Below are 21,007 nucleotides of genomic sequence, written 5' to 3'. Positions count from 1 at the left end.
CTAACCTGGACTAATAGGAAAAGTTATGTTTCACCTCTAGTTTTATTTTATATTACTAATTTTCATTGTATCTCACCAAGGTTGGATGCACCATGGTGAGGTGTTGCGTCCACAGCATCACATTTCTCTGTCCACAAATGCCTGTGCAGAGAGTAGCTTCCTCCTAGGACTCAGTGGTGGCCTCAGCCAAGCTGAGAGAGGCAGGTAAGGAAGCAATAACTCAAGGTCAAAAGCTCAGGAATTTTGTAAGATCAAACCTCTCCTTTCCCATGTAAACCAGGAGAAGATAAGCTTGAGAGAGGGAAAAGGAAGGTGCTGGAGTTTCTGTAGTGTCTGCACCTTAGAAGGTTTTGAAGAATTTTGAGGAAAAAAAGTCTACACTGTGTAGGTTTATACCAACATCTCCAGAAATTAAAAAATAAACTTAGTTTCGGGTTTTCAGGCATAGGAACCATTGTAGGTCATTGCCATCTTCACTTGCCTAGTTTCCAAAATTCCAAGGCAATTTGTAACCGCATTGCTACCATCTAAAGGAATTCTAATAAAGTTCTGGTTTGAGCATTGAATTTCTAAGGATTGGAGGTCTGGTCTACTAATCTTCTGAGTGATGCAGGCCACAGGCACCTCTAAAAGTTTTTAAGCCAAAAGAGGCCGAAAGGTCGAATCCTGACAACTCCCCAGAAAATTAGAGTCATTTCATTATAGAAGACTTAGCTGTGGGTTTGGAATTCTCTAATGAGTTGAAATCCACACTCAGTTAATAGGCAAGTATATAACTCTGAGCAGCTTCCTTAACTAACCCTTAGATTTAACTACATTTTTTAATCTGTCAAGCTGGACTAAAATATCTCATAGTAAAATAATCCACATGAAAGTGAATTTCAGGTATAAATCCTCAATATATGTTAGTTGAATAAGATATCAGAAAGGATGGACTCTCAGACCTTGAAGAGGCATTAGTGGGCATCCTGTCCTGCATCTCAAGGGACAAAGGATAGATGATAATGAAGGGGGCTGAGGTTATACAAGTAGCTGAGAAAAGAAGAGTAGCGAAAGGCAAAGGAGAAAAAGAAACATATACCGATTTGAATGCAGAGTTCCAAAGAATAGCAAGGAGAGATAATAAAGCCTCCCTCAGCAACTGATGCAAAGAAATAAAGGAAAACAATAGAATGGGAAAGACTAGAGATCTCTTCAAGAAAACTAGAGATACCAAGGGAACATTTCATGCAAAGATGGGCTCAATAAAGGACAGAAATGACATGGGCCTAACAGAAGCAGAGATATTAAGAAGAGGTGGCAAGAAATACACAGAACTATACAAAAAGATCTTCATGACCCAGATAACCACGATGGTGTGATCCAGACATCCTGGAATGTGAAATCAAGTGGGCCTTAGGAAGCATCACTATGGACAAAGCTAGTGGAGGTAATGGCATTCCAGTTGAGCTATTTCAAATCCTAAAAGATGATGCTGTGAAAGTGTTGCACTCAATATGCCAGCAAATTTGGAAAACTTAACAGTGGTGTGGCCACAGGACTGGAAATGGTCAGTTTTCATTCCAATCCCAAAGAAAGGCAATGCCAAATAATGTTCAAATGATCACACAGTTGCACTTATCTCACATGCTAGCAAAGTAATGCTGAAAATTCTCCAAGCAGGGTTCAACACTATGTGAACCATGAACTTTCAGATGTTCAAGCTGGATTTAGAAATGGCAGAGGAACCAGAGATCAAATTGCCAACATCCTTTGGATCCTAGAAAAAGCAAGAGAATTCCAGAAGAACATCTACTTCTGCTTTATTCACTACACCAAAGCCATTGACTGTGTGGATCACAACAAACTGTGGAAAATTCTTAGAGATGGGAATACCAGACCACCTTACCTGCTTCCTGAGAAATCTGTATGCGGGTCAAGAAGCAACAGTTAGAGCCAGACATGGAACAACAAACACACTGAAAATTGGGAATGGAGTACATCAAGGCCGTATATTGTCAACCTGCTAATTTAACTTATATGCAGAGTATATCATATGAAATTCTGGGCTGGATGAAGCACAAGCTGGAATCAAGATTGCCAGGAGAAATATCAATAACCTCAGATACACAGATGGTACAACCCTTATGGCAGAAAGCTAAGAACAAAAGAGCCCCTCAATGAAAGTGAAAGAGGAGAGTGAAAAAGCTGGCTTAAACCTCAGCATTCAAAAAAAGAATATGGCATCCGGTCCCATCACTTCACGGCAAATAGATGAGGAAACAAGGGAAACGGTGAGAGACTTTATTTTATTTTATTTTTTTTTGGCTCCAAAATCATTGCAGATGGTGACTGCAGCCATGAAATTAAAAGACACTTACTCCTTGGAAGAAAAGCTATGACCAACCTAGACAGCACATTAAAAAACAGAGACATTACTTTGCCGACAACGGTCAATCTAGTCAAAGCTATGTTTTTCCAGGAGCCATGTATGGATGTGAGAGTTGGACTATAAAGAAAGCTGAGCACCAAAGAATTGATGCTTTTGAACTGTAGTGTTGGAGAAGACTCTTGAGAGTCCCTAGGACTGCAAGGAGATCAAACCATTCAATCCTAAAGGAAATGTGTCATGAATGTTTATTGGAATGACTGATGCTGAAGCTGAAATGCCAGTAGTTTGGCCACCTGATACGAAGAACTGACTCATTGGCAAAGACCCTGATGCTTGGCAAGATTGAAGGCAGGAGAGGAAGGGGACAACAGAGAATTAGATGGTTGGATGGCATTACGGACACATTGGACATGAGTTTGAGTAAACTCAGGGAGTTGGTGATGGACAGGGAAGCCTGGAATGCTGCAGTCCATGGGGTCTCAAAGAGTTGGACACAACTGAGCTACTGAACTGTACTGAACTGAGGTTTCTAGAATTATAGAGATTCAGTGCTAGAAGGTTCTTGACAATTTTTACTACAATGCCCTCTAGGTGGATGGACCTAGAGCCTGTCATACAGAGTGAATTAAGTCAGAAAGAGAAAAACAAATATCATGTATTAATGCATTTGTGTGAAATCTAGAAAAATGGTGCTGATGAACCTATTTGCAGACCAGAAATAGAGATATAAACCTAGAGAACGGAAATGTGATATGGTGTTGGGAAGGGACAGGTGGGATGAATTGGGAGATTGGGATTTATATATATACACCACCATGTGTAAAATAAATAGCGAGTGGAGAGCTGCAGTGTAGAACAGAGAGCTCAGCCCGGCGCTCTGTGGTGACCTAGATGGGTGGGAGGCAGATCCATGAGGGAAGGGGTATATATACACACATCTAGCTGATTCACTTTGTTGTGAAGCAGAAATTAACAAAATTTTGCAAAGCAATAAAAAAAAAAATCTTAGGTCCACAGATATTAAGCAAATTCTGATAGTCACACAAACCAGAAAGCTTGGAACTGGGCTGAGAGGCCAGAATATTCTATTCTAGTTGAATGCTTTCCCATGATTTTGTGGTTAAAACAGCAACGGAGGCAGAGAAACATAGCATCCCTGATGAATGAGGAAGACTATCCCAGAGTGCTCTCCCCACATTTTACCATCACCATAGCCAAAGTCAACAGTGTAGAAATTCCTTCTGTCGGTCAGATGAAAAATGTCCCCTGCCCTCCTACCCAAGACACTTGAGTGAGCACTTGTGATGAACATCATTGGAAGCCAGCCTGACTATTGAATTCAAAAACAGATTTGTCCCTAGAATGTGGATTGCTTTCTTTTATAGGATCATCCTAGGGTTAATGATACAGTAATTCAGTCATTAGCCTCCGTTTTATCATTAGGAAAATCAAACAATGCATGGGATATATGTTAACAGAGTCTTGCTGTTTCTCAGATGGTAAGACCTGATATATTTCCAATACAGAGTTTTAGATGAGTGGCAGAGAGACTTGTAGATGACCTTTGATTCAAAATTCCTACCATGCTGGGCATAACGCACATTATTTATATTACCTTTATGTCTCTGCGAACTGTCCATAGTTGAAAGACAGTTAGGGGAGACACCCTCACTTATCTGTGGGTGCCAAAAGATTTATGCACTTCCAAGGACCCTGAGACACAGAATTCAGAGTGTTCTCCATCACTGGAGATGGAAATAGTGATAAATGGGTGACATCACCCTAACTTCTACCAGATGCTACATGGTGCTAACTCAACTGTCAGACTCTTCTCCATACCTCCTGGGACTTGAAACCATCAGGTTCTAAATTTCAACCATCCTGTTTGTTATGTCTTATCCATAATCCTGATAGCAAAGTCCATGAGCTGGCAGAAAGGGGCAAGAAGCCAGACACCCAGGCTAAGTGCTATAAACGTTTTCTCACTATACTCTCCGGCCAACTGCAGTGGAATATTGTCAGCTCTGTCATTCAGTCTCCTGCATTTGCTTATGCTCACCATCAGTAGACTACCATTTTCTTTTTCCCCAGGCTTTGGTCATTTTCACATAATTATGAACTGTGACAGGAAGGCCAGATGATCAGATTTTCAACCTGTCAGCCTGCAATATTTTATTTCAAAAATCTACAATTCTTTTACCAGTTCCTCTCACACTTCTGGGTGTCAGGTTGATGATGCATCTATTAACTGAGCATGAGTTCCCAGGAGGCACGCTTTAGTTCTTTGTTCAAGTATGACTTGCCTCTCTTTTGGGCTCCTGGACAACTGTCTGTGCTGTTTTGTTTGTTTGTGTTTTGTGTGTGTGTGTGTGTGTGTGTGTGTAGTGGGAAAATAACACTTCTAATACGCCCTCTTCAGGAAAGAGCATCTGCCAAACCATCCTCAGAAAAACAGATCTCAAGGGGAAATTGTCCTGGGATTCAGGGGTCATTGGGAACATCTCCAGTTTTTAAAGCTTCACCAGATCAAAATGTCCCAGCATGATTCTATGCTTGTACAAACACAGATGAAGTCCACGCCCCGAGACACATGATGAACAATATCATCTGAATGTACTTGCTACAGTTTCATCCCAAATGCAGATTTTAAAAACACGTGTGTGTGTGTGTGTGTGTGTGTGTGTGAATTAAACCATTCTGAATGCTGGTAAGACCCAACCCCTCTAGTATACAATGAAGAGTTCTTGACCTTTGAATTTTGTAATTAAGAGAAATAATAGATTTAGAGATTAACATAAAGTGGCCAACTTCAAATTGTATGCATTAAAGACATTAAGAGAGAAAACAACTGACATTTGCAATCACCAACACTTCCTAAAGTTGGGATTTTTAAAAAAATTAATTTAATTTTTATTTTCTATTGGAACATTGATTAGCAATGTTATGCTAGTTTCGGATATACAGCAAAGTAATTCAGTTACACATATATATGCATATATCTGATACATATATACAGAGGAATGTTACTCAACTGCTAAAATGAATGAAAAACTAATATTTGCAGCAACATGGATGTACCTGCAGGTTGTCATACTAAGTGAAGTAAGTCAGACACAGAAAGACTAATATATGGTATCACTTATATGCAGAATCTAAAAAAAAAGATGGGGTATTTTTATATAAGATTAGGAAATATGCAATGATAATTTTTTAAATTAATTTCATTTGTCTTTCTGAACACTGTTTTTTATTTTATTTTTTTATTTTTCCAGGCATGGCTTAAAATTTAGACATGGGCCACAAGCAGACTGTTGATTTATACCTAGGAAACACTATATATTCTTTCCATTGGCAATGTAACTAAATTCCCACCCTCAAAATTGAAACCAAAATAGCATTTAGAGAATGGCCATTTTCACCTCTGCTGATTCAAGGGACATTATACAATGACATTTGTGATTAATTTGCTAGTAGAAAACAGATTTGACTCTAAAGGCATTATTAAAAATTCCCCTTTGTAGTCTAATCTAGTTTTAGAGCCTACTCTTGCTTTTCTGAGTTTTCTTTTCCTCTCCTATATATGGCTTTTTGAAAAATGAACTTGTTTGGCTTAGAAAAATAAGAGAACACCTGATCAGTTCTTACTCTTCCTGCTTAAAAGCAGGTTTATTTTCTGGGGAGCAGGGGCCCTCGTGTTCCCAATTTGTCTTTCTTTCCTCCAAGGGAATGTAAATCTGGTGTCTAAACAACCTGGCCAGGCCAATGGGAAATCTTGCAGCTAGAACTGAGCTGAGTGCTTTGAAAATGTCCTCCTCCTTGGTTTTCGCAGCAGGTTGCCACTTCCCCTGCCTCAGCCAACATTTTTAGGGACTGAGCACCTGACCTTCCAGGGATTATGGGACCCAAGGGCTGCAGGTAATTCCTTTTGACAAATAGAACCTCTTTATAGTTTCATGACTAGGACTTGCTCTTCTGTTCTTTTAAAGAAATCATCTTTTGTACTTTTGCAGTGGTTTCGTTTGGCAGAAAATAGTTCTTCCAGATTTGTTACAAATTACCCATGGAGATAAACAGATTCAGTGCATTTTATTTGAAATGCCACCTTTCAAGTTTTTCAGCTCGGGCTGGTGCTTGTAGAGACAAGGTAGCTAAGTAAAGGTTTAGGAGATGGGTATACAAGCCAAGACTCTAAGAAGTCTAAACATTTCAAAATACATTTTTAGTATTTCTGCATCCCATTCATTTAAAACACTGCCACTGGATCTAAACATTTGTGGTGAATTCTCTTTAAAATATGCATCAGACAATGCAAAATCTCAAGCTTTTCATTTGAAATCAAACAAAGGCTAAAATCAGGCATGGTAAAGTACATTCTCTTGCACCAGGATTATCATCTTTAATGTCATATTTGCTCTTTGTTAGGAAACAAGCTGTCTCAGCTGGCAAGATATTTCATGGTTATCCATTCCATCTGTCTGTCCTTTGATTTTGTTGTGTGAACTCTGAGGATTTTGAGTGATTTCAGCCTCTTTAAGTGTGTTAGTTGCTCTGTCGTGTCTGACTCTATGCGACCCCACGGACTGTATCTCACCAGGCTCTTCTGTCCAAGGAATTCTCCAGGTGAGAATACTGGAGTGGGTAGCCATTTCCTCCTCCAGAGGATTTTCCTGACCCAGGGATGTAACCCAGGTCTCCTGCATTGCAGGTGGGTTCTTTAACATCTGAGCCAAACTCTTACAGTCTCCCAAATTATCAAGGGATGGAGGACCCGTCAAGGACCCAAGTAAAACCTGGTACTCCTGTTATAACTTGGCATTGTAATTATAACTCAGGGAGAAGGCAGAATGGGGTAAAATATGGAAATTCAGGATCCAGACATCACACTCCAAATTACACAAACATCTTTAAGTCAACACCCCCTCTTTTTATTAGTAAAGACTTCATCCTTTCTGTATATTTCCTCCTTTCATGATGTAGATAGTTGAAGGTAAAATATTGTGCAAATCATCTCTAAGGCTGCCCAAGGCATCTCTATTCTTGGGACTAACTTTGCAATTATAATACTGACAGTGGGCACATGTCAAGTGCTTTCTTTTGGTACTAGGTACTTAGTTCTTTGTATACAATAAATAAATGAATCCCGACAATTCTATTGGGCTTTCTAGGTTGCTCAGCAGGAAAGAACCAGTCTGCCAATGCAGGAGACACTGGAGATGCAGGTTTATCCCTGGTTCCAGAGGATCCCCTGGAGGAGGAAATGGCAACCCACTCCAGTATTCCTGCCTGGGAAATCCCACGGGGAGAGGAGACTGGCGGGCTGTAGTCTATGGGGTCACAAAGAGTCAGACAAGACTCAATGACTGAGCACACACACACACACACACACACAGAGTTCTATTATCAATATCTCCATTTCACAGATGAGGAAACTGAAGTTCAGAGAAGTGAATATCATGTGGGTAGTCTCCACCTGCAAACTATTAATACTTTGAAACACACACTGTTGACTTTTGTACTCAAGGTGAGGGTCAGAAGAAGTTGCGTGTCTCAGTGTAAATCTACACTGATATCATTTTTTAATTATAATAAATGTTTTGATGTAGGCCATTTTTAAGTCTCTATTGAATTTGTCATAATATTGCTTCTCTTTTGTGTTTTGGTATTTTTGGCCATGAGGTATGTGGGATCTTAACTGCCTGACCAGGGATTGAACACTCACTCTCTACGTTGGAAGGCGAAGTCTTAGCCACAGGATCACCAGGGACATCCCCAATACCGACATCATTTTTTTTTTCCATTGATTTTTCTGAAGGTTTCTAGAGTGCAGGAAACGAGTGTGCAAGCGCAGAGGGCAAGGGGAGGCAGGGAGTTGTGGCCTCAGGGCATTGTCAGCCCTGCCGGCCTCCAGCCAGTCCCAGCCAGCCCGTTCATCCTCCACACCACGTTTTAGACTAGTCTCAGCCTGGCATCTTCCAGAATTTCCTGTCTCATCAACTCAACTCTCTTTTCTACTCTGCACCTGCCTTGTTTGCGCCATAACCTCAAACTGTACCTGGAGTACAGCTTTAGAAAGGGAATCTTGTTTAGTTTACAAGGCTTCTAATTTCCCAGTCGGAAAATATGCTCCTTAAAAGTAGAGGCCAGACCTTCTATTTCCCTCGCCTTCCCCTGCCTCCTGATCACTCTTTCCAATGCTTAGCCCTGGGCCTACAACATTCATTGTGAAATGTATACTTTCTTCTGTGTGGTTATTCTAAGTCTTGGCCAAAAAGAATGGGCTTGAGTTTTGCCAAATGGATATAAACTACAATTTAACTTTTTCTGTTAGAAGTGTAGGGAAATAACACATCTTAGATGATCTTTTAGAAAAGGCAGGCACTGTTCTGGCTTTTGTGGAAAAGGCAGAATATGCTCCACCCAACAAAGAATGAAGAGGCACCTGTTTTTTTTGGAACAGAATTTTCTTACTCAGAAACTTTTTGAAAAAAACAACTGTAGGAAAAAAAAAAAAAGCAACAACTGTACAAAGTCATGAAGTCAACACAAATTAAAAGTTTTTTAGAACTTCTGGCCCATCTATCATTTTGAATTTAGAAAATACATTCCCATTTTTAATCTTCTTTTATGTTAAAAATCCAGACAAATTTAATCAACATTGTTCTCTTATGTTTTTGGCCTACTGATAAAAAGAGAAAAATTTAAAATAAAAAAAAAGCTTTGTGCCACCAGCTTCAGAGCCAACAGAAAGTTACTCAAATGAGGAATATTGGCATTATGAAATACTAAAAATGGGATTTTACATTCTGGGATAAGAATTAAAGCTTCTGCTTTACTTCTAAATAAAGTTGAGCCTGGGCTCCTGTAATTAATCTGCTGAGTTTCCTGAAGATATCCTCTAATATCTGGGGGAAAAAAGTATTTCCTGTATCAAAAGCATTCTTAATAGCTCTTCTAGTGAAAGCAGAATGGTCACTTTTATTTCCCAGTCCAATGTGCCAAAATTGCTGGGAAAGTTTTTTCCTCATTGTCTCAGCATTAAATCAACATTTGAAAAATGGAGACCCCCCTTTTTTTTTATTCAAAGAATTAATACCCAGGTCATGGATAATAGAAATCTCACCAGCTTTGGTGCACTGGGCTTGTGAAATTGAAACAAGTGACTCTATTCATTATTAATAAAAATATATGGTTCTGCTTAAACTAAATATCAAAGTCCTGGTTGAGTCTTAGGGACCCAGTGACTCCATGATATAAGGCCCCCTTGCTGCCCTTTTATGATTTTCTGCAAAGCTCTTCACACAATTTAGCGCCTTGTAATCAGCAGGGACCTATAGATCAAGGCGGAAGGAGGGTAAAGTATGTTTTGTTAAACAAAAATTATGAAACACTCCATTGTGCCATATAAATTACGATTTCTTCTCTACTTTTCTGCTTTCAGATTTATAGCATTTATCTGACGTTGACACTGTTTTTTTATATAGAAGAAAATCTGACTATTTACATATATGTAAAAGAGATCTACTGGTTTAAAATATCATCATTGGGATGTTAAGTCCTTCAACCCAAGAGTACTTGTCTCTGAGTGATCTGGCATCTGTTGGTTGTTAGTATTTTAAGAAGTAGTTTCTCCATAATTATTTGTATAAGAATTGGCAACATGATGGGTACATTTAGTTAAATGAATCACAGATCTTAGTAGTTAACTTCCTTTTATTGCAAAGAAAACTGGATAATACAAACAACAAACTTTTCCCTTGCAAACCCATTATTTTAAAACACTACACCCAATTAGATAGATAGATAGATAGATGACTATATAGGTAGATAGAGAAACAGACAGACCCCGAGTGCAGAAAGATTTTTGCTCAACTTTTTATCCATGTTTGTCAAACCTTATTTGGATTCACTGAAAATCTGGTATATTATTTGCCCAATGGTCTGTATTATTGGGTCCAAATGTTTGGAGATGTGATTAGTTTTAGACTTTCTGTATATAAATCATAAAATACATGAAAGGAGTGGTTTTTTTGTTGATCCAGTGTTCTGGATCTCATCCTAGCATGGGCTGCTGTATTGACACTAACTTAAATGGCACCACTGGCCAGGAGTCAGATAAGAAACTGGAAAGGGGAAATTGGCCAAGACATCTCCATTGTTATGAATTAATATGTAAGAGATATGATTATAAAGATATTTAAATCTGGGAGAGTGTGAGAGTTCTAAGACTCTAAAAAGAAAGTAGTCTCAGTGACTTCAGAATCATTTCACATTATTAATATTAACATCACATATATTAAAATTTCCTTTTTAAGTCTGTCTTCTCTACTAGGCTAAGTATTTTACTCGCCTTATCTTGTTCGATCCCAGGAAAGAATTCCATCAAACAAACATTATTCTCCCATTTTACAGAGAGGGAATGAAGTCTTACGTTTCTATGAATTGTTTCCCATATGCTTGCTTTGTTTTCTTTCTTTTTAAATTTTTTAATTTATTTTTAACTTTAAAATTGAAGCACAGTTGATGTACATTAGTATACTAGTTTCTAATGTACAGCATAGTAAGTCACTATTTTACAGATTATATTCCATTGAAAGTCATTAAAAAACAATGGCTATCATTCCTTTTGCTGTGCAATATGTCCCTGTTGCTTATCTATTTGCTTTATAATAGATTGTATGTCTTCATCCCATCCCCTGGTCTTGTCCTTCCCCTCTCCCTTTCCCCATGGTATCCAGTAGTTTGTTTTCTATATCTCTGAGTCCGTCTAAAAGCATAATTTTTTTTCAATAAATGATGCTGAATATCCACATGCAAAAAAAAAAAAAAAAAGTGAATCGACTCATAGACTTTATACCACTCACAAAAATCAGTTCAAAATAGATCATAGATATAAATGTCAAACTGTAAAATTCCTAAGAGATAACATTGGAGAAAATCTAGGTGATCTTGGATTCGGTGATGACTTTTTAGATACAACATTAAAAGCATGATTTATGAAAGAAATAATTGATAAGTTGAACTTAAAAATAATTGTATTGGAGTATAGCTCATTTATGATTTGTGTTAGTTTCAGCTGTACATTTGCTTCTGAATGGAGAAGCCCAGAACTGCTCCTCATCAGAACCTGAGTTAATAATCTTTGTCCTGTCACATCTTTGGCCTCTGAACTTCATCCCCACAGGATCCTGTTATTTGACTTTTTTTCCCTCAATTTTTTTCAATAAGCAAAAGGGGTTTAGCTTTTTTTGTTGCTTCCAGAAAGTCAGCTAACATCTTTACATTTTTTTCAATGGAACAATACTTGTTGATGCTTAACCGTAGTGTCCTTTCTTTTCAGAAGGTAAGCTGTCTGATTGGGATCAAGCTTTCCAAAGTTTATGTGAGTTCAGTTAAATTATTCTCAAAGTAGCTTGAAGGTAAATTGAAGTAAAGTGGAGTCTCTGGACAGTTTTAAAAGAGAGGGCAGGAAGGGGCTTTGCATCAATCTAGTATCTGCCCTTCTTCAGTTTCAGTCACTGTGCTGGACACTTTATTTAAACTTCAGAGAAAGCTGGTTACAGTGGCTACATTAGGCTCATAGAATGGAAAACTTAGATTCAGAAAAATAGGCTTGAAGCTGCCTGCTGCTGCTAAGTTGCTTCAGTCGTGTCTGACTCTGTGCGACCCCATAGACGGCAGCCCACCAGGCTCCCCCGTTCCCGGGATTCTCCAGGCAAGAACACTGGAGTGGGTTGCCATTTCCTTCTCCAAGGCATGAAAGTGGAAAGTGAAAGTGAAGTCGTTCAGTCGTGTCCGACTCTTTGCGACCCCATGGACTGCAGCTTACCAGGCTTCTCTATCCATGGGATTTTCCAGGCAAGAGTACTGGAGTGGGGTGCCATCGCCTTCTCCGTGAAGCTGCCTACATGAAGCTAAATCAAGATGAGCTGACAGTGGGATCCTTTCTGTCTTATATTCTCCTTCAAAGCAAACCCAAAGACACATATATCTTTGATTATCGTTTTTGTCCCTTGCACATTTTCAACGTCTTGCCACTCAATACTTAAAGCATTGCAATCTTGCTTTCTTAAGAGGAAAATACCAGGAATTTATTCCATGGGCAGGGTAATAATGATTGATAATATTAGTATTCAGGAATTGATTTCACAAATCAAATAAAGCTTTTCCTTTTGGTAGAAAAGTTATTAGAAATCTAAAGACCTGGCTGAACAAAAGATACAAGTGTTCCTAATTAAGCCATAGTGCTTTGATTTTATGTTAAATGGTTTAGTGAAAACTGAAATGCAATATGTACCAAAATGAATCTTTTTTCCCTACTGCTCTAGCCTCTCATATTTCACGTCTATTTAAGTTTGAAATATTGAAAGAAAATGAACAAAAATGCAAATATACTCCATAATGATTATGTTTTTCTTTTTTTCCATATATTTTCTGCCTCTCCATAAAGACAACATAATTTTATTAATTAGCACAAATGGTTATAAAAACCACCACTTGCCAGGGTGTTATTTCCATTTACTGTTTCCACAATGTTGTGTAATGTGAAATTTTTGCACAGAATACTCAGCCAGGACTGTCAGCAGCTGAATTACCATGTGTTGGCAGTATCTGTTAGAACCTGATCAGTATACATCCTGTGAATAAGACGCGTGAAGCATGTAATAAAAGAAAGATGACCTCTCTTAGATAAAATACATTTCCTTCTCCCTTCTGCTGTTAGTAATAGTATTTAGCCTATCTTATAGTAATTTAAATCAGTGTCCTAAGGCACTGGCACCCCACCCCAGTACTCTTGCCTGGGAAATCCCATGGACAGAGGAGCCTGGTAAGCTACAGTCCATGGGGTCGCAAAGAGTAGGACACGACTGAGCGACTTCACTTTTATTTTTCAAGGCACAGAATAATTAGGTATTTCCCTACAATGTAACAAATGGCCCTGGCATATTTCTCTTCCTGTTCATTCTATGGCTTTTGATATTTTATCATTTTTTTTAAGTTGCCTTAAAAGTGGGGGCAGGTAGAATGAAATGGATTGGTTCATATGAAGCTTTTAGAAGCAATTTGAGACCTTTCGGATTTATGAAATTATTGTCCCTGGAGTTAACGTGAATCCTATTTACCTCAAATATCATTATTCTCTTTGCCAGGAACTCTGACAAGCTGAATAAATATATAAAGGGGGAATCTTGGAAGTAGGCAGACAGACTGGTGACTCATGACGGGGTCAGAGCCTTTGCTGTTTGCTTAGGAACAGACCTCTCTCCCTGGCTGCTATGGGGAGGAAGTGATGATGGAGAACGGTCAGTCCCAGAGAGATGTGGTGGAGGCAGCTGGGAGGTCAGGGGTTAAACGTGTGCTATCTCAGCTATGCTGGGTGCAATAACAGCGTCAGGCATCAGGAGAACGATCTCTCAAGGCAATTAGTCAAGCCGGCCTTGTGGTAGCCCAGATAGGTCTGGCTCTGTTTGCCTCTGTTTATCAGTCCGAGATAAGAGTTCTTGTGAACCTTTTTGTTACCTTGAGAAAGTAGACACCTGGAAGGTAAGCATAAGACAGCAGTGTCTTTAAAAATTGATTTTGAAAAATGACTACAGCTCCCACAAGGATTAAATCATCTTTTTTTAAAGGGAAGAATTTCTTTGCTTATTTTTTTCCCCCATCCATTTCTTAGTCTCTTCTTTCAAGAGTACAAATTATAGAATTGGACCTCTTTTGATCAAATGTGGAACTTGACCCAGATGCCCTAGGAAGTGGGGAAGATAATTTAGATTATTGTGGTTTTGCTTTTTGCCCCAAGATTTTCCTGTAAATGCCACACTTTCCATAAACTGCCCTAGACATTCAAAACATCTGTCACTCTAGGTTCACAAGAGTGGGCTGACTTAATACCTCTTTTTTCTCTTCTGATTTCAAACTCCTAGAGGACACTGGCAAGCATTTCTTTTGTCCTGATGTGATCGTACCAAGGGGCACACGAGAGTCAGACATTTTCAAAGGGGATTTCACAAAAGCTCTCTGTGATTTGTAATTGTAATTGTAGTAGTAAAAGTAGAGTTGTAAGGCTCTGCTACCTGCTGGCCTGTGAAATCTTCCCAGACCAGGTACTGAACCTGTGTCTGCTGCATTGGCAGGCAGACACTCAGCCTCTGGGCCACCAGGGAAGTCCTATTTTTCTACTTCTGCACACATTGGCATGAAACTGGATTTGCCCCAATGCACATCAGAAGAGGAGTGTGCCTCAGTCTTCAGCGTTGGTGAGACAATTACTGGGGGCATTTTTGCGAATCTTTCCTAACCCAATTTGGGCTTACTTCATGATCTCATGGTCCCATTTGGCATTAAAATTTCTAGTTATCTTCAAATCCAGTTTCCTAAGCTGAACCCACATTCCATTTTTCCAGGATAGCAAAGTATATCTGAATAAGAGGAGATTCTTTCTTCCAAATTTTCATTATCCTCCACTAGAAAAATCCAAGCCTAAGAGTTAGCTACCCAGATGTATGCAAGAACCATCTTTATTTTTGACAGAAGCTATCTGTATGATTTTGAAGAATTTATTTAATCTCTCTGAACCACATTTTTTCTCCATGTATGAACTGGGAATAATGGTAGGACCTTCACGGGGTTCTTGTGTGGAGTCAATGAAAGATGCATGCAGAGATGCCATGCATGGTGCTTAGAATACAGGAAGCATCATATAAAGAGACCAGCACTGTATAAATACCCACTACATAGTATATTTAGCAGATCCATTGACCTAGAGGTAGATGAACTGCCTTATGCTGTGGATATTCCAAACCCAGATTTACACTATGGCAAAAATAACATGACTTCTGTACAATTAAGATTGTTTTACCAGATTAAATTTTAAAAACTTTTTTAAAAAGGGCGTTGTTTTTAGACAGTGTTCAGGTTTATAGAAAAACTGAGCAGAAGCATAAACCTCCTGCCCCATACATGCCCAGCCTCCTCCATTGTCAACATCTCTCACCAAGGCAGCATATTTGTTACAATCAGTGAACCTACACTGACACATCATTCTCACCTGAAGTCCATAGTTTACATTAAAGTTCACTTCCGATTAAATTTTTAGGTTGTTGAGTACAACCTCAGTGGTATCTAGCCATTCATTCAATTATTCATTATTGTTTCTATTTAGCAAATTTACTTTCCCCTAAACTGTGACATTTATTGCACTAATAAGATACAGTCGAGGTCTGTAAGGGGCTTATCATGTAGTCTTTATCATTTTTTTTTCTAAAATCTATTATGTTTAATTTATTTGTGTAAGGGCATATTATTCTACCACCCATGTGGAGCACATTTCCGCCAGACCCACACCCTATAACTGCACTTACAAGGATTATAACACAGAGGCTTCTGCCAAAATATAAACGAATGCGTTTTCTGAACCTTCCTATTTATCCCCACAGTAAAAATGGAAGAAGGCAATTTAAATCACAACTCTGATAATTTGTCATTGCAAAGCATTTTAAATAAGACCCTTCAAAAGTTCTTCTAGACAGAAGCTTGTCTTCATTTGTAAGTTATTATTAGATTCTGAAACTACATCAAAGGCCAGCTATAATGCAATCTGCTTCAACACAGAATTTGGAATAATCAGATCTGTTGTGGCCCTCAGATTTTCACTGAGTTATTTTTTCTGGATCCAGCCCCATTATAAGAATGGGTGCTGTCAGCTTCATTTTGGGTGTAATCAGGACCCTGCAGACCCTGCGGAAGTGAATCTGGGTGAGGACAAGGCACCTTTATGGACAGACAGTAGTTTTCAGGTTTGAACCTGAATTGGTCAAACTGGGCAAGGCCTCCAGGACTTCCCGGATAGATCAGCAGGCGAAGAATCTGCCTGTGATGGAGGAGACACAGGAGACGTGGGTTCAATCCATGTATCTGTAAGATCCCCCAGAGAAGAGAATGGCAACCCATTCTTGCCTGGAGAATTTCATGGACAGAGGAGGTTGGAGGGAGACCGTCCACTGGGCAAGTCCTCCATTCACAGGAGGTGTGGCACCTGTCTTTTCAGAGCCTGCTGTCTTTTAGGGGTATGGTAGGAGCGGGCCAGATAGAATAAAGAGCTGGAGAGCACAAGATCAACACAGCCCCCCTTGCCTTCTTTCTCAGTGGTCTCCAGTGTGACACATTTCTTTCTACCATGAGGTCTTCTACATGTTCCTCTGAGTCTGCAAAGCAAGCCTTCCCCTTCACATGGCTAAATAGTTCTTTTCAATCCTCAGCAGTTAAAGAGGACCCTTCTGATCTTTACACTAAATCTGATACTCTTTGGTTGTTTCATAGGTTGCCATGGTATATCAGTGTGATTATTTAATGAATTCTTATTTCATCCACTAGAGTAGAAGTTCTCAGGGTCAGGTATTAGGTCTCCTTGTCTTTATATTATGAATATTTGGCATGTTGAAGATGCTTAATAAATGTTTATGGAATGAATTAAACAAGATAGATCTAGTAGCATGGTGGCTCAGGCAGTAAAGAACCCACCTGCAGTGCAGGAGACCTAGGTTCCATCGCTGGGTCCAGAAGATCCCCTGGAAATGGGAATGGCTACCACTCCACTGTATTCTTGGCTAGAGAATCCCATGGCAGAGGAACCTGGTGGGCTACAGTCCATGAGGTCACAAAGAGTTGGACACAACTGAGCCACTAAAACACTAGTAGCATTAACAGAAAAAAATAATTATAAGTCATTAAATACTTATATTGACTTTTCTTAGTATGTAAAATGATATGTGATACTAGGTCTAAGAAATTTCAAGAGTTTTGGATATGGTATAAAGAAATGAAAAGGTGACTTTCCTTATGATTACAAACAAATTGAATTAATATTTAAACTAATTAATAAGGTTAAAATCAATATAAGCAATGATAGTTACTGTTTTCATCATAGAAGTTTAATTTTCTGGCTTTTAAGATGAATGAGGGCATCAGTGCAGATTTATCTTTTATCCTCTACTTATGTTCATAAAAGATCTGAAGGAATCCCAATTTCCTTCAGACTTAGACTAAATTTTCAGAAATAACAAGTAAAATTTAGTAGATATTCTAAATACTTTAATATTTACTTACAAACTGGACAAAGTACAGGTACATTAATTCTTGCTAATGATATGTTGTAAAACTGTTGAGTCAAGACTCTATTTATCAAAGTGACATGGCTTCTGTAAATACTTTCTGTTCCTGAAGTGACAGTGGTATGAAAGACAAAAGCTTGAAAAATCATAACCACAGGTCGCTTTCAGATTTTTGGACTCAAGTTAGTGAACTGATTTATTGAAATAATATGGAAAAACCAATGAAAATCAGATTCCAATGCTGGTAGGTTAAAAAAATAATGTGTGACTCAAATATATAGGGTTAATCAAATATCCTAGGGAGAGAAAATAATGTAAAAAAACTCCTTATCACAAACATTTACTTCTAAAATATTTAACAGGTGGAATAATGATCTTTATTTTATAGCAACTGTGGTGGTGGTGGTGGTGGTGATGGTTTAGTTGCTTTTGCGACTGCGTGAACAGTAGCCCACCAGTTCCTCTGTCCATGGGATCTCCCAGGCAAGAATTGCTGGAGTGAGGTGCCATTTCCTTCTTCAGGGCATCTTCCTGACCAGGGGTCAAGCCCATGCCTCCTACATTGCAGGCAGATTCTTTACCATTTGAGCCACCAGGGAAGCCCATAGAAACCGAAGAACGTACCGTATTTTGAGGTGAATTATCGTGATTTAACATTGAATTGCTAAGCAATTCCGTGCTGCGTATAGGATGAGTAATAACAGAAAGCATTGGCTCAAAGAAGCTATCAGTGCCATCATACAGAAGTGATGAAAGAAGCCTGAAGAGGTAAAATGTAATGGAAGAAACCAGTATTGGCAGGACTGAGTCAACTAGCGAGCAGAGAGAAAAATCACATCAGGAAAAACCTTGTAGATCTCAGGAATGAGTCCGCCAAGGCCAGGAGATAACCCAACAGGGAAGAGTCAACATGGCCATAAATCTCTAGGACAGTAGATCAGGAGGATTTGGAAAACAAGCTGCTGACATTTTAACCCATTATTACCTTGTGCCATCTATTTGCCTTTTCAGAGGATTAACTATCTATGTTAATTTCAAATTTACTAGTTGCTGAATACACACACATATATATAGAGAGAGAGCTTGGCAAGCTATAGTCCATAGGGTCATAGGGTTCCAAAGAGTAGGGCATTATCTAGTGCACACACACACACATATATTTATATTTGTATTTTAGGTTAAATAATACAGAGGACATTAGTCAAGAGTATGTCTTTCATTTTTTGCTCCAAGGATGGGTTACTAGATCTCTTTGTGATAGACAATTCCAACTCCGATGCTATTTTCACGATTTTATTTTTGGATTTGTGTATCATTTTAGTTTTAATACTTCAACTCTCTCAATACTCTTTGTATATTATATAGCCAATATTCTGCAATACAGTTGGCCTTTACGATCCAAAATTTACTATGACGATGAGCTTCCAGAAACAATACTTTTAAGGGAGTAGTACTTTTAAGAGATTGATATATGGACTTCTCTGGTGGCTCAGCAGTAGAGAATCCCCCTGCCTATGCAGGAGATGTGAGTTTGATACTGAGTCAAGAAGATCCCCTGGAGAAGGAAATGGCAACCCACTCCAGTATTCTTGCCTGGTAAATCCCATGGACAGAGGAGCTTGGCAAGCTACAGTCCATGGGTTCGCGAAGAGTCAGACATGACTTTGAGACTAAACAAAAACAAACGATAGTATATTGATAGTATAATATAATTTTTACTATAACACACCTTCCCATAATATTTTGATTTCTCAAATATCAAAGGGCATATGCTCCTCATAAGACACAGATAGCTATACTCTGGTAGATCAAAGCATCTAGGTTATGATAAGAGGCTTGTGGTCTCAATAAGATTCTATGGTTAGAAATTTATATATATTCATATCTAGCTGATCTCAGGAGTTTCAAAGAAATCTCTAAGGATTGAAACTTGAAATGCATTACTTTTTTTCTAGGCCAGTTGAGAAATGAAAACATTCTTAATTATTTTAAGCCCATATAGTGGTGTACAATGTAATTAACTCTGATGTGTGTTTCACACCCAATTAGAGGGTATTTTAGCACCAAAATAATTGGACCCAGCAGCACCTGGGAAGTGTAATCAAAGAAGTTTATCAGCAGAAATTATTGTCTTATGATCCTTTGCACTTTATGTTATGCAAAGAGAGAATGGTCAAGACATCTGGGAAAATGTTGTTCATTATTAAAATTTTGCTAAGGTCTGAATCCAGTTCAAGATATTCCTATGTATTTAAAAATTTGTAAACTTTTGCTGTAATTTCATAGTCCATGTGCTACTTTTTCTAATGACTTATTCACTCCTTATCAGGATGATAATACCCATTCACTTTCTCTGGTAGCCAATGATCTGTGGTATGTTCTTGGGTCTGTGTTATGTTCTTGGTTAGGGGAATAATCTGCTAACAATTTTTTTTTTCCTTTGGATTATTTGGGAATCAAATTCAGAACTGGTTTGAAACTATGCAACTCATAGTTTGGAATTTTCAGACGGCACCAACCACAAGTTCACAGAGTTCATTCCTTCAGGAGAGAGCCTGTGGATTGCGTGTCTTCATAGTCCCGGTGGTGGGAGGATGCGTGACTGTCAGGATGAAAAGAGGATAAGAAGGAAATAAGAAAGGAAGAACGAGGGTAGGCTGTGTACCTAGTTGTCATCGGGCAGGTTCTTCAAAATAGATGGAGCCTTCAGGTATTATCCGAACACAACTGGTTTCAAAGTTCTCTCTTCTTACCTCCGTTATCTGCATTACAGTAACATGGGATTCTGCCTTTAGAAGACATAACAAAAGCGAGGTCACAGTTATCATGTGTATTCTTTGATATACCAGGGAGCAAGGGCAAGTCACTTAACCAAGCCTGCTTAGATACTTTCATTTCTCATTGGGTTTTGCTTTTGTTTTGTTTTCCTCCTAGTTTGAGTAACATGTCTCAAGAAGGCTCTGACAGCAGAAACACTCTACTTTAGTAAAAAGGAAAGTACTCTTTGCTGCCTTATATAGGAAAATCCGATTTCCTCATACCCATGGCTTTTATACAAGGGAAACACACCAGATTTCTATAAACCCTGGCTTTGTTCCTATAGGCAAGTCAGATCTTTTTTAAAAATCTTGTCTAACACATTTGTTTTTTGGGGTCGGGGGGACTATGCAACCTCTTATAATTACATTAGAGTATGTTGTTATGACATTAGTGTCTTTTAGATGACTTTTAATACTATATTTTGGCCCAGTTTTAAAACTTTAACGGAGCCAACTAGTCAAAACTACACCAATGTTAAAATTGATGTTAATGGAAATGCTTCTTGAGAATTTAATGCCTTGGCCTATTCATTTGTGACTTAAAGTCACAAATTTTAAATATGAGAGTCTACTGGGTGCTAGATAAAAAAAATATAAATATGTATTGCCTTTGGGAAAATAGCAATGTATTTAAGAAAATAGAACATGAACACAAGTTGAACATAAGTGTCAAGAGATGTTCTTAGTCACCAGAAATAAAGGACCACTGG

This window comes from Bos javanicus, chromosome 10 (assembly GCF_032452875.1).
Source record: "Bos javanicus breed banteng chromosome 10, ARS-OSU_banteng_1.0, whole genome shotgun sequence".
Taxonomy (NCBI): domain Eukaryota; kingdom Metazoa; phylum Chordata; class Mammalia; order Artiodactyla; family Bovidae; genus Bos; species Bos javanicus.
This window is presented reverse-complemented; position numbering follows the sequence as displayed.